Below are 15,494 nucleotides of genomic sequence, written 5' to 3'. Positions count from 1 at the left end.
CAGGCTAAAATCTTTTAAAATTCAATAGTAAAACTTTTTACTTGAAATGAATGAAAATAAACAATTCATTTTCAAAGTTTTAAGCCAACAGGAAAATCTATACTTAGTGAAAAATAATGCAGAGGATTAAAACAAAGAGATGATATTTAGTAAAACATTGATGTCTGCTATCTTGGTGTTGTTGACAGCTGCTAACATAAAACGTTTAAGTATTCCATCTCTTCCTTGTAAAAACAGTTAATAGTTGTAAGAAACTCTTAGGCAATGAATCCCAGACATGAACTTCACATTTCAAAAAAATCCTCTTTTCACATTTCAGAAGACATGTTCTAACGTTTGTTATTTTACAGTTATCTGTAATGAAAAGTTTCAAACTCGGTATTTTTTTTCTTTTCTTTTTGAGGAGGAGACAGATAACTCTAGTGGATCTGCTATCCTTTTATAGTAATATAACTTCAGGCAAGAAATGAACTTTGTAAATGTGTGTGTAAGCAACAGATTCAAGATCCAAGGCTTGATGCATCTCCACTCAATAAGTAAGTCAGTAAGCAGGTAAATAAATAAGCAAATAAGCAAAAAATAAGACACCTAACAAATGCATATCTTTTTTCCTGAAGGAATTAATTAATTTAACAAAACTTGTTGCTGCTTTTCTAAATTACAAGTTTTCACTGCCTGTCTTGTAAGGGACAACTTTTATTTCACACAGCTTGCAACACAACATTTTAAATATGTATTAGTATCAGATGATGCAAAGGCACCTAATAAAGAGAAGATTGTAGGTCACAGCTGAATTTGACATGATCTAAGGCTGACAGAAGACACACACACACACACACACACACACACACACACACACACACACACACACACACACACACGTATATAGACACACACACACACACACACACATGTGTGTGTGTGTGTGTGTGTGTGTGTGTGTGTGTGTGTGTGTGTGTGTGTGTGTGTAATACAAGATTTTTGAATCCCAGTGCTAATCTCCAACACATTAAGGAACTTTCTCTTTATGTCTTCTGCCCTTCGGACAACTTATGAAATAGGCACTTTAAAATATTTCAGAATCATGCACAATTAGTGCTCACAATGTTGTATCAGGTGCTGTATCATGTGTTCCATGAGGGCCTGTTCTAGGGTCACTGTTGCTTGCTAACTATGTTGCCTTGATCTTTTTTGAATATCAGACAAATCATCCTTTATGCAGATGACCTTGCTACATGCAAATCAAACTTTTCCAAAACCATTTGCAACTCCTTAAATGCAGTACTTTCACAACTTTGTCAAGCCTGTAACACCCCCCCCCCAAAAAAAAAAAAAAAAATCAGTGTTCTCTGTAATGATGTTTAGAACACATAAGCGACCTACCCTCTGCAATGTGCATTCAAAGTCCATCGGCCCTGATAGCAGTGGTATGGAAGTAGCAGAATCTGATAAATACCTCAGTATCTGACTTGACAGTACTCTTCACACTCATGGTCATGGCAATTTGAAAATAATATCTACTGTGATTTGTGTAAGCTCAGTTTTCACTTAAATGTAGTTTGTTAGACAGGCTTGTAAATGCCCTAGGGCAGATAGCCTAGTATCAACCTATGAACCTAAAAATAGTGTCATCTCTTTGCATGTCTAAAAATTCAGCCATATTAAAGCAGGCCTTCACATTTTGCATGCAGTTTCAGTGAATGCACTTTCAATCAGTGAAAATAACCTTTAGTCAAGAATATTGTTGAAAATAAAACTTGCTAACAGAATGTGCATTATATTGAGAACAAACAGATCTTGTTTAGATGGTATGAGGCTTGGGAACCAAGGTTAGAGAGATGTGTACAAATTTACATGGTTTTGGTATTATTAGGAGATACGTCCGACACAGTTAGTTTGTACTAATATGCAGAAAGTCATTGCAGTGCATTCCTGAGAAGATTGGTACAGAGACATTTGAGACTGAGTGCAGAAGTCAGGGCAAATATCCAGCATTCCAGAATATTATTCAGGAAGAAAGAAATATGAGTGCAGAAGCTATGGACGTAACATTTTGAGTACAGAACTTACAGACAATATAAGAAGTGCAGAAACTACAGACATTAAGATTTGATTCAGTTATTGTTGACATCTACCTCCATTGTACATAATAAAACATTCTTAACTGAACTGCAGTGCATGCAGACTTTTATTCTGAAAGGTACAAGAAGATTTGGCACATAAAGGTCAGACTGGCACCTGTTCAGCACAGTTCTGGGTAATTAACAGATAATGAAATTCTTTCCACTCTCTTAGTCATTTCTTCCAGTTATTTCCAGTTATTCTGGTATTCTACAGTAAATTCTTACATTTTGGTCCTGACATAATGTAGCCAACTGGTTTACTAAAAAAAGTGTGCAACAATAGATAAAAGACTGCTTCCCTGTACTCCAGAATTTCTCTGCCAGTCATTGGTGTCACTTTTTCACATAACCTCCAAAAATGGTTTGTCATTCAAAATCATATGTCACTTCATAACAGGAAGACAAAGTCAGTATCATTACTGCCAGGCTATCCGCTGAACTAGTTTCCATACCACCTTCCTCATCAGTACTACAACGTATACAATTCTCAAGTTAGATCGTTGCACATCATTGCATGACTTTATTCTCCCTTTTTAATTTCTCCAAATCTTTTGTGTTTCTAATACCATGATGGGAGTAGACCCCATTCCTAAGTCAAAGTACGATTAAAGTTCATAAAATTAGTATTGTTTCACTCTTTGATGTTAGCCAAAAGTGCTCTTCGCAGCACTCGCAATGTGCCCCAGTAATGACTCCTTCTGTAATTCATATGGAGTTACATGTATTGGTAGAGTAAATAAGATTTTAGACTCTTTTTTTATAAGACCCGTTGCTCCTACTACTATTGGAACTATTTGGGTATCTTTTTTCCACATTGCTATCACTTCTGCTTGCAAATCCTGATATTTTGCAACTTTGTGTCCCTCTGTGTGTAGGACACTGTAGTCACTGGGTGTGGCGATTTCAATGATCAATGCCACTTTTGTCTTCTTGTCCTGGACCACTATATCTGGTTTTCTAGCATCTGTCTTTTGAACTGTTGGTAATAGATGATCCCATGTGATATAGACTTCATCATTTTCTAGGATGCTTTGTGGCTCATGTGCCCAGTGTTCTTCAGCCACTTCAACCCATAATGTTCGCACAATCCCCAGTGCCACATTATTATGCCTTTCAGTATACAGTCCTTCTGCCATTAGTATGGCACAACCAGCAACTAGGTGTGCAACAGTTTCCAATTCTGTTTTACAAAACCTGCATTTGTCTGTTTCTCCCACATGTTCAATGAACTTTGTAAACCAACGTGTACGTAGCCCACCATCTTGTGCCGTCAATATTAACCTTTCATCTCTTGGTTTGAATTCACCTCTCCTTAACCATTCTTGCATTCATTCCTGATCAACATCAGGTTCTTCCAGAAGTTTTCTATACATGTAACTATATTTATGCATTGTCCACATTTCTTGACTTTTCATCTGATCCTTCACCTTATATTATTTCTTTTGTTTTTTTTGGCACATTCAGTTGCTGCCTGGTGTTTATCTACTCCTGGTTTGATTTCTATTCCTGCTTGATGCCGATATGCTTCTGCAAGTTAATCAGGGAAGTCATCTTAGATTTATTCTCCTCATGTTTCAAATCTTTCACTACATTTGGGTCTCATGAGGTCAGCAGGTAGGTGTGGAGTCCCATGATTGCAGATCTCTACATGTAATCAGTTTCAAGGAGGCCCATCCCTGCTTCGGAATAGGGAATATATAATTTTGGTATGCACTGACTTTTATAAATCATTTAGTGAGTATGAAGCATCCTACTTATTTTAATATTTAATCTATCCAACATGTTTTGGGGACAATCAATCACTCCAAAACTGAAAGTTAAGACAGGAAGAGCAAATTGGTTTATAGCCTGGATTTTGTTCCAAGATGTCAATGCTGTTTTCAGGACTGATTTAAATCTTCTAAAATATTCCTTACTAAGTTTTACTCACATTTGTTCATGTTTTATTGCTGATCCTCCATCAATTCCCAAGTGTTTAAACACTCCCTCTTGCTCAATTTCTTTTATATCACATTCTTGTCCCAAACTGATGTTTTCCTGGTGCTGCAGTTTTCCTGCTTTAAATGTTGCTTTTGCACATTTATCAAGGCCAAATGACATTCTAATATCATCTGAAAAAGTTCTGACAACCTGCAGCTGTGTTTCAGTTCCGCATCTGATGAGCTATACAGTTTTAAATCATTGACAAAGAGAAGATGAGAAGTCTTTAGACTTTCCCCCGGATTCGCGAAGCTCGGCGCAAGTCCGGCATAAGTCTTGCGCCGGCCGTGCGACATAGATGTGGAGTAGACGCGCCATATGCATATTAATGAAGGCGCACAGCTGCCACAGCCACGTGCATAGGAAACGTGCACGAGTGCAAGGCGATCGGGTTACGCGGGAGGCGTGTCAATGTCGGCTTCCGAGGAGCAACATAAACTGCTGAATATTATATTCCGCCAACAATAGTAATCGTACCTACCAGTGTCCGCGGAGACCAAAACGTATGCAAAGCAGAGTCCCTGAGAACAGAAAATGAAGAGTCAAACACAAATGCATGGTAGGGAATAACGGGTCCCTACCCATGAACAAATGACAGGAAAACCGTGTGCCTGTAGTCTAACGTACTGGTGATAGCTATACCATGTGGAAGTGAAACGTATCAGATATTAGCGCGCCGCCAGTAGGTACGTCCAGTCCAACGGAGAGGGTCACCATCCGACCCATAATATGAGGGAGGGAACATAGCTGTGCAGATGTGTCCATAACAAAATACACGAGGAGAAATGTAGATATAGGTAGTGACCGTATGTCTGAATCATATCCCACAAGCCATGTAATAGTCACATACAAAAGGTATGTCCGTATTTCACATACCAAAAGTGATAGGAAATAGCATACACATGTAAATGAAACAGATGGAGCATATAAACGAGCCATAACAACACGGACACATGTAGGCCGAAAGGAACAGTATGATCCGTACCGTCGACCAAGATTACCACCTGTCCCACTTTGCGATCGACAGTCCCTCTGTGGGCAGATGTGTCCTGACACAAACATGTAAAACTGGCAAATGTCCAGAGAATATAGGACATAATTCCTCCGTAGACGTCATGCAATAGTTGCAGTAAACATATTTCACTGGACGTATAATACAATAAGATACCAAAATGCTAGAAAACTGTTAAAGCAACGGACAGCACATGATAGGAGGGCTGGAAACACAGCTTTAATAATCCAATAAAACTGTACCCAAAGTGTAAAATTCGGATAATAGTAACACAGCTTTAATAATCCAATAAAACTGTACCCAAAGATACCAAAATGCTACAAGAATAAGCTTAGATATAGGCAAGAATTGTAAGTTCTATCTGCTGAACTGACCTTGGGTATGTGTCGGCCTGTAAAATATGCTGTGTTCACCGCAACTGTCACAGTAGGGTTGCCACCCTTACAAATGGCCAAAGTGGGACATGTTTGGTACAGACATCAGACTGTACAGGCCGACACATACCCACAGCCAGTACAAAGGACTGAACATAACTGTTTTTCCTAGAGAAAAGCGTATTCCTGTAGCATTTTAGTTGCTTATTCTGTTTCTCTTAAGAGTCAGGTATTTCAGATACAGAATTAACTGTTTAATGCAACTATCACATAAAATATAAGAAATATGTGAGTCCTAAAATCTCAGGACATTTGCCATGTTGACAATTACATGTCAGGATACAACTGCCCAAAGAGGGACTGGCCCTCGCAAAGTGGGACAGGTGGTAACCCTATGTCACACTGTGGCCAATTGAAAAGGTGGAAACACAACCGTTGACTGTGTGGAGGCAATGTCCACAATGGTTGGACATGTGTAAGGAATAGCATGGACATAGGAAAAGGTGCCATCCTACCACTGAGTAGAACAGGCTTGCAAAATCCGGAAGTCAGCTGTATAATCCGAATGTGTATGTGACACAGTCGAACGGGTAGTACCCGGATACACCAACCAAGTAATGAAAGTGAAGTAAGGGCGTGTACCTATGTGTGTGAGGTATAGTATATGGAAAGCAAACATGGCAGGGTAGTCCACACAACCATAAAGGTACCCGACACATGTAGGGTAGTCAATGTGTAACTCTGGCCGTGTCATGGGTCAACAACCAAAGTAGTGCTCTATGGGGTGTGAGTAATTTGCGTGTGAGGGGTGTGTGTTTAATGGTAAATCCCTCAAAGGCGATACATGTGTCGTATGCAGAAAAGGTGAACCGGAGGTGTATGAGGGGGTAGCGGGTGAAGTGGAAAGAAACACAACCTTATGTAGAAACAGCTGCAAGACAAGCAGACAGGCCATAGTGTAGAACACAATCTGACAAACATATGAATATGGAAACATGCGAGACAAATGTATAGATACGGCACCGTCACATACCCACAGATGGGTCCTGATGGAACTGGCCATAACAAACGCAACACACCTGGATGCATAATAGCCTAATAGCCTAGCAGGTGCAAGGGTAATAACACATGGGTCGATTGAATGTATGACGTATGAGCTGATATCCGCAGAGTGGGGAGTGCTCAGACTTGTCCCACACTTTATTATCGCTCACATTAAACATGTTTAATGGGTACTGTGGAGGTGTGTCAGGTATGGGAATGATGGGTATGCAGAATTGGGCCAAGGTGTTGGTTGGCACAGATCCATTAGGTACGCCCCATGGGAGTGATCAATATACCTATGTGGGTATAGCACACACCTACATTCTCCAAAACGGTGCAACCCATCTACTGGATATTGTGTAAACCATTGGGGGAAGACGTAGGGTCCTATATCAGTGTCATGTAGGCAGTTATTATGGAAGGACACGCGTACGACCAAGATGGTAACCATACCTGCCAGAATGTCAGAATAAGACAGCTGGACTAAGGCATAGTACACGACAGACAAATAGGGACTATATTAAATATACCTCGGACAAAGTCAGACAGTTGATAGAATAATTGCGTAGTCAGGAATACGAATGTTATGAGAGTTAGTAATCATGAAATAGAAATTTCAGTCATGATTACCTAACCGCACAGTCCGTCATGGCTTGCCAGCAATCTACCAGAAAGGCCCATTATCATGACAAATGTAGCAGAATCATAGGTCAAACCCCAGGGCATATACCCATAATGTGTACAGGTGAGAGGTATGAAGGTAACCCGTCCTAATGACATGTACAGAACTAGTGATCCTAGGTGGACAGGTGAGAAGAAAGACATCAGGACAAATGACAAAACATGTACAAGTCATAAGCATGCTTGTCCACAAATGTGAATTACAATGTATGGCCTGTGAAAGTCAATGTGCAAGGTTAATAGACTCAAAAGACATGTGTCCCTCAGGGTGTCATGCAGTGTCACTGATACAGTGTCCAGTCCCCCATACTCGTACGTGAGCTCTGCCACTGACGGAAAGCGCAAATACCGGCATACACATAAGGTACATGATGGAATAATTAGTGTGGATAAGCACCTGTTGGCCTGTGTGAGGAATATAACCCAGTGGGTGGGTGTGTCCCGCAATAGGAATGTAATGGTAACTGGCCTGTGATGGCGCCATGTATTGTGTGTATTGATGTAAGGAAATAGATGTCCAGTATCAGAAACATACCTCGCAACTGTACGACTGCGCAGATGTATGCCTCATATGTGTGGTGTGTTCCTCTCACAATCTGTACCTGTCAGCCAAATACCTGAGAACTGACATCATTATATAATGATAAACATATGTGTTTAAGACCCCAAATCCCTCAGAAAGGTCATACTAATGCAAAACCTATAATACTGTCAACTATCTACGTTTGTAAGAGCAATATGTAGAATCTGCCCCTATCTGTCCCCCCATCATGTTAGGCTTTGTACAGATGTTTTGCACTAGGAGGGTGATAGGTATGATCAGAAACAGATACATGTCTGAGGAAACAGCATTATCGACCGCAAGATAACACAGAAGGTATGAAAAGCGCTGCAGTAGGATGTTCATCCGCAGGTATGTGCTGACATGTCAAATGACACAGCAGTCTACAGGAAGTACCTATAGGGTGTCACCTTTACTAATGATGACAGTGGGACATACCCACAGCCATGCATACACCACAAATAGACATAGCACACAGCAAAGCCTAGGCCATGATACACAAAGCCTCCGGCGTGTATGGATTGAGTGAGAGTACAGCAAGGAAAGATGACTGCCAGGCTATTCAGCAAACACCTGCAGGGACGTGCAAGACCGCCCGTAACACGAACATTGCACGGACAATGTTGGGATTTGCAACATACCCCATTTTTATGTGTAAGCTATGCAAATGATGTAATGATAGGGTTGCCACCTTTCCAAATGCCCAAAGTGGGACATGTGTGCTACAAACATCAGATTTTGCAGGGCAAAACATACCCACGGCCAGTACAAAGGACAGAACTTCAGTGTTTTGCCTGAATAAAAGTCTATTCTTGTAGCATTTTAGTTCCTTATTCTGTTTCTTATAACATTTAGGTGTTTCAGATACAGAATAACTGTTTTATGCAACTATGACATAAAATATAGAAAATAATTTTGTCCTAAAATCTCAGGACATTTGCCATTTACTCACATTTTTGCAGGACACAACTGCCCAAAGAGGAACTGTCCCTCACAAAGTGTGAAAGGTGGTAACCCTACATAATTACGCGATACATGAAAGAGTAAGCTGTTCGTGCACGAGCAGCGTTATGTGCAGAAATGTACCCAGATGTTATGCGACTAACGTTTAGTACGTTGCTAAATGGAGCAATGACAGCTGCAAATACAGTACGAATACAGTCGAAGAAGCATGCCAATGTCCATGTCCAAGCCCAGTGGCGGCTTTGTCCATTGGATATCAATGAACCAGTAGTTGTCCTCCCCTGATCCCTGGTGTGGAAGCGTAGCGCAGTGCCACGAGAATGGGCTGCACCTCAAAACAAGACATATGGATAATATAATACTAAATGTAGGTTTAGTTAGATGTAAGTACGCCATGCAGATGAATGGCAAGCTGGAGACAACATGGCTACTGCGTACTGGTACTTATGTGTGGAACTGCTCTGTCAGAGATGTAATGAAGCATTTGTAGGCAGTGTGAGGCAAGTGAGGCTGAGGATAGTGAATCACAGCATGTCATGCCATATGGGCCAAGTCTCTACCATGTAGTGTAGGTTAAAGGGACTGTTAGAGTAGAAGATAGGTGACAACATGAGTGTGTATGTACAAAACACTGTAACCTCACCGGAGCAGTGTCACATGTGTGCTGTCAGTACTCAGTGGAAGAGACATGTCATGAGCTATCTCAGGGAACGTCAGGAGACTGACGGCGTACGCCATGGATAGCACCGATGTGACCTGCAAACCTGCCCATAGTGTGTCTGCGCCTATGCGCGCCAGTAAGCCCGAGTAGGTATGTGTGCATGCATGTTAGCCTGTGTGCGCGTGTGGAAGAATGAGTAAGCTAGTGTACGAATGTTGAAGCCCGTGTAATGTTGTGTATGCGTTTGTAAGCATGTATACATGTGTACTACACACATCACACATGTACTGCACACACAGACACACATGCTGCCAATACTACACACATCAGTGAAATGGCACATGGATGGAGACTACATCATCAGAAGTAACAGTGCTGTAAACTATGCTACAGTGATGGTCATAGCTGCAATGCATCATGCCTGCTGAAGTACACCTGGAAGTAACACACTGTGTGTTAACAGCATGCTAACATCAATACAGTGGAATAAAGCCACTGTGTGCAGCAGCACCAGGTTAGTCAGATCCTGTATCAATGTTACACATCACAGGTGGTCGCACAGGTGACATCATATGCACAGGGTGTGGTGTTAACATGTCCAGAGCTGTCATAGAGCCATCCAATGTTCAAGTAGGTGTGTGTGTGTGTGAGGGACAACGGTTATTGCATGGCCCAATGGTGGTGCAATGGGTGTGTGTATGTGATAGCCGTAGCTGTTTGTGGTAAGTGTGTGTGTCGCATATACACAGGTACAGCATGTGTCAGCCATATAACGGAGGTTGTGGGACAGTCACAGACCGTACCTGCCATGCTGTAGAGATCCCCATTACTGGCCATGGACACCCCTCCATGCATCCACCACAACTCAGTCCTGCACCTGTCAATGTCTACACATACAGCCCTGGGATCTGTACCACAACCTGTGGATAAACGTGCTTCTGTAATGTTAACCAGAGGTGCATAGAATTGACAGTTACTACAGATGGATATGAGGCATACTCACACTCCAATGTAATAACCACTGTTGACTGTTGCCGAGATCTGCATACGATCAGTCAAAGGTGCTGCACTAACATTGTTTCCAATGCCCGTGTAATACCCAGCAACACAATAACCGGTCTCTTCACATGTATAACCCACGGTCACTACAGCGCATAGTATGTGCACTATCACAGAGCCATAGCAGATGTACATACATCCATGGTGCTCACGTACAGACAATGCAGCAGAGTCATGAGTGATATTCCCAACATACATATGTATATACAATATACATTATTATATATATATATATATATATATATATATATATATATATATATATCTATATATATATATATATATATATCTATATATATATATATATATATATATATATATGTGTGTGTGTATGTATATGGCTAAATATATATATATATATATGTAGATAGATACATACACACACACACACACACACATACACACACACACACACACACACACACACACACACACACACACACACACACACACGTGGCAGGGTTGGGAGCCGAACATAAACGTAAGCACTGTACCACACGACAGCATCACGCAGTTACAAAATGCGCTACCGTGATCGGTGGAACACATGATTCACACAGGCACACATCTAGCCTGCAGACAGCAGCATCAAAGGCAAAGACGCTGCACGGATGTTATGGAGAGTGAATACTGTAAAAGCAATGTACTGTTGTCATGCAGCTGGAAACACACACACACACTTGGCAGGTCTGGGAGTCGAACATACACCTAACTCCCCTAACACACTACAGCATGACGCATTTACAGAATGCGCTGCCAAGATTACTAAGCACAGCAGTCCCAGAGGCAGTCATCTAGGTGTGTGTCATCATCCGCAAAGGCAAAGACATCGGTAGTAAACTGCTGTGGTGTGCGGCGTCTAAAAGCAAGACTGCATCCCTAGGTGGATGGGAGCATGCACGCAAACACACACACACACACACTTGGCAGGGCTGGGAGTCGAACATACACCTAACTACCCTAACACACTACAGCATGACGCATTTACAGAATGCGCTGTCGAGATTACTAAGCACAGCAGTTCCAGGGGCAGTCATCTAGGTGCATGTCATCATCCGCAAAGGCAAAGACATCGGTAGCAAACTGCTGTGGTGTGCGGCATCTAAAAGCAAGACTGAGTCCCCAGGCGGATAGGAGCATGCGTGCAAACACACACACACACATACACTTGGCAGGTCTGGGAGTCGAACATACACCTAATTACCCTAACACACTACAGCATGACGCATTTACAGAACGCGCTACTGAGATTACTGAGCACAGCACTCCCAGAGGCATAATTCTAGGTGAGTGACATTATCCGCAAAGGCAAAGACGCCGATAGGGAATGTATGTGGTGTGAGGCATCTAAAAGCATTACTGTGTCCCCAGGCAGCTGCAAACACACACACACACACACACAAACACACACTTGATAGGGCTGGGAGTTGAACATACACCTAACTACCTTATCACACTACAGCATGACGCATTTACAGAACGCGCTACCGAGATTACTGAACACAGCACTCCCAGAGGCATACTTCTAGGTGGGTGACATCATCTGCAGAGGCAAAGATGCCGATAGGGTATGTATGTGGTGTGAGGCATCTAAAAGCATTACTTTGTCCCCAGGCAGCTGCAAACATGCACATACACACACACACACACACACACACACACACACACACACACACACACACAAACACACACTTGACAGGGCTGGGAGTTGAACATACACCTAACTACCTTACCACACTACAGCATTACGCATTTACAGAACTCGCTACCAAGATTACTGAGCACAGCACTCCCAGAGGCATACTTCTAGGTGGGTGACATCATCCGCAAAGGCAAGGATGCCGATAGGGAATGTATAGAGAGTGAGCAGTCTGAAAGCATATTACTGTCCCAAGGTGGACATAGACAAACACATGGCAGTGGTGTGATCGGGGCAACCAAATATCTTTGGAGCACTACAACAACACTACATAGATACAGGACGCGCCACAGACAGTACACCTTGCAAGACAGCAACCAGTGTGTTCAATGTAGGCATCCATCGTTACATTGGAAATGGACATCTGTTGCCTGGATGACCACCAGCATTATACAGGATGTCAATGGCCATCGCCACACGCTTAGTATCATACGTCTGTTTGGAATGTACTGTGTGTCCATCTACACAATGGCTTACTGGGCATGCTCACACACTTAGCAGTTGCAAAGGGCCGTCTTGCATGCACACGGATTCTAATCACGGAAGGGCACAGTTTGGAATGTACTGTGTGTCTAGCTACACAACGGCATACTGGGCATGCTCACACACTTAGCAGTTGCAAAGGGCCATCTTGCATGCCCATGGATTCTAATCACGGAAGGGCGCAGTTTGGAATGTACTGTGTGTCCAGCTACAAAATGGCATACTGGGCATGCTCACACACTTAGCAGTTGCAAAGGGCCGTCTTGCATCCACACGGATTCTAATCACGGAAGGGCGCAGTTTGGAATGTACTGTGTGTCCAGGTACACAACGGCATACTGGGCATGCTCACACACTTAGCAGTTGCAAAGGGCCGTCTTGCATCCACACGGATTCTAATCACGGAAGGGCGCAGTTTGGAATGTACTGTGTGTCCAGCTACACAACAGCATACTGGGCATGCTCACACAATTAGCAGTTGCAAAGGGCCATCTTGCATGCCCATGGATTCTAATCACGGAAGGGCGCAGTTTGGAATGTACTGTGTGTCCAGCTACAAAATGGCATACTGGGCATGCTCACACACTTAGCAGTTGCAAAGGGCCGTCTTGCATCCACACGGATTCTAATCACGGAAGGGCGCAGTTTGGAATGTACTGTGTGTCCAGGTACACAACGGCGTACTGGGCATGCTCACACACTTAGCAGTTGCAAAGGGCCGTCTTGCATGCTCATGGATTCTAATCATGGAAGGGCGCAGTTTGGAATGTACTGTGTGTCCAGCTACACAACGGCATACTGGGCATGCTCACACACTTAGCAGTTACAAAGGGCCGTCTTGCATGCACACGGATTCTAATCATGGAAGGGTGCAGTTTGGAATGTACTGCGTGTCCAGCTACACAATGGTGTACTGGGCATGCTCACACACTTAGCAGTTGCAAAGGGCCATCTTGCATGCACACGGATTCTAATCACAGAAGGGCACAGTATGGTATTACTGTCCCCACGTACATGAAGGCCACTCACATGTATTGACCAGTACACACTCAGGAGCTATCACAGTTGTCTCAGGTGTAGATCACAGAGGTACACACCACAATCTACAATGTAGCCATCACACATTACCATGTCATTGGACCAGCAATACACAGCCATACATTAACACAACACAATGTGACTCATGACCAGTGGACTGTACATAGGTCTACAGCAACTGTGCAGACTACACATCTACCGACAGGGTTCCATCATGTGTTATGCATTGCAATGATACCACTGTACATAACCAGGTTGACTCTACACATACCAGGGGCCCTGGGTCTTACACAACTGTGACAGATGACTGTCGCTGTACACCAATGAACACACATGTTTGGCTATGTCATACATGTAATTGCAGTGGTTATGTGCATGGACCAAACACACACCACATATGTACATAGCATAGCTTTTGCTGTCCAGTGTGCAAACAAGTGGCTACAGTAATCATATGCACACAAATGGAAGGTGGGTCCATGGCTGTTGAATGCTAACAGTACATGAGGTAGCAATGTTGACCGAGGAAACATTCCCTCTGTACTAGTTATCCATGACACCCATCATATCATACAACAGTCCATGTGTTATGTATGTCAACACACATGTCCACCAATTGCAATACATACAAACATGGCTACATGACAGGCATGTAGGACCAACACACATGTACAATCTGTAGTGTGCATGCAGCTACCATGCATGTACAGTAGCTGATGTAAGTAACTCATCTGTGCCTAACTACAACATGCAGCTGCAATGCAGCCCCATAATTGACACCTGTATATGGTGACATACTGACAGTATGGTAGGATGTACAGCAGGTATGGATGGATGTGTGTACATAAAGTGGTGATGCACCTGTGTAGATGGATGTTTGCCAGGGATGGCTCACAGGTGTGTCACACGCCATCCAACCATGACATGTGCAAACAGTACGCTATGTTACCGTAACCTGACGGTGGAGACATAACACCTACACAGTGGTCAGGTGTCACCGACAGTATGTCACTTGACACCTGTAACACTTAAATCCTCCTGTGTGCATATAGCAGCACAATTGCTGAAGGTAGCGTTGGTACACATAATGCGGCCAATACTGCTGGATGTCTGTCAGACGTATCATCATATAGCAGGTGTATCATTCACAGTACAGCCATGTGTGTTTGCTTGTGTGACCATATATGCCACATATGGTGTGGAATACAACCCAATTGTCACACACCCCTGTACACTGTTGTAGAGATCTGTACATACTGCAGTGTGGAAAGCATGATGTAGGCAGGTGTGGTGTGTGTATCACACACATCAGCTATCCAAATGTGTACGACATTTGTAGTCTCCACAGTGTGTGTGTGTGTGTGTGTGTGTGTGTGTGTATGTAGGTATGTATGGCTGTCTGGTGCATGGAGTGAGGGTGTATGCTACCATACAGAACACACAGGATCCCTAACCCCTCATGGTGATGCAGTCCACTACCCTGTTGATGCCATCGGTCTCAGCCGCACTGGCTACCTGTACGTTCTCTGTGTCACATTGTGTGGGTGCACAGTACTGTGTGGGCAATGACCACATAGGCAAGGGTCCTCACCTCAACAGTATGGGGTGTGCGTTATAGTGTTGTTGACCCCATTAGTGTGAGCATGTTCCTGTAATGTGACAGGGTATTACTGCTACACAGTGAGGCCTCATGCTATCAAGTGGCCTCTAACATTATCATTGGCAAGACAGCTGTGTACAACCCCTGCACCATGTCAACATTCCTGTGATGTGACCTGGTATGGATGTCACATCTCTAGCCACTGTAGCCTATTA

This window comes from Protopterus annectens, chromosome 2.part2, assembly GCF_019279795.1.
Source record: "Protopterus annectens isolate FY-2018-M chromosome 2.part2, PAN1.0, whole genome shotgun sequence".
Lineage (NCBI taxonomy): Eukaryota > Metazoa > Chordata > Ceratodontiformes > Protopteridae > Protopterus > Protopterus annectens.
This window is presented reverse-complemented; position numbering follows the sequence as displayed.